This window comes from Lipotes vexillifer, unplaced genomic scaffold, assembly GCF_000442215.2.
Source record: "Lipotes vexillifer unplaced genomic scaffold, Lipotes_vexillifer_v1.1 scaffold334, whole genome shotgun sequence".
In the NCBI taxonomy this organism is placed as follows: Eukaryota; Metazoa; Chordata; class Mammalia; order Artiodactyla; family Lipotidae; genus Lipotes; species Lipotes vexillifer.
The window spans coordinates 648,554-649,057 of NW_006799673.1; the positions used below are offsets into that span (position 1 = coordinate 648,554).

The following is a 504-nucleotide window of genomic DNA, read 5'->3' on the forward strand; positions in this document are numbered from 1 at the left end:
CCAGATCCCACCTGGCAGGAGAGCCAGCCTTCTGGGTGGGGGGCTCACAAGGTGGCCCCGCCCACAGGCAGTCTCCATGAGCTGGTGGGCTGGAGCTGGTCTGGCTTGCACTTGCTGGATCTTACATTCTACACTTTTTCAAAAGGCATTGTGGGAGTTTAGTCCCCCCAGAGCTCTTGGTTTGCCCCCAAATCTAAAAGTATCATTTCCTTCCAAACATGAAAAGGGATAAAAGGGTCTCTTTAAAAAGTATGCTCTTCAGCTCAGTAATGAAAATGGACAAAGAAAGAAATGTTCAGAAAAAATGGTTGGGGGGAGCCCAAACACTCATTTATTCAGCATCCCACTCCCCTGGATGAACTCTCTCAAGAGGAAATCTTTTTGTTTTTTTTTTGCGGTACGCGGGCCTCTCACTCTTGTGGCCTCTCCCGTTGCGGAGCTCAGGCTCCGGACACGCAGGCCCAGCGGCCATGGCTCACGGGCCCAGCCGCTCCGCAGCATGTG

At 52.4% G+C, this 504-nt stretch overlaps 1 protein-coding gene across 2 annotated transcripts in view; it reads right to left on the reverse strand.

Annotated features, from left to right (window-relative positions):
• DNAJA4 (DnaJ heat shock protein family (Hsp40) member A4) overlaps positions 1-504 on the reverse strand; it is a 17,765-nt gene that overhangs the window by 2,592 nt on the left and 14,669 nt on the right. The window lies entirely within an intron of this gene.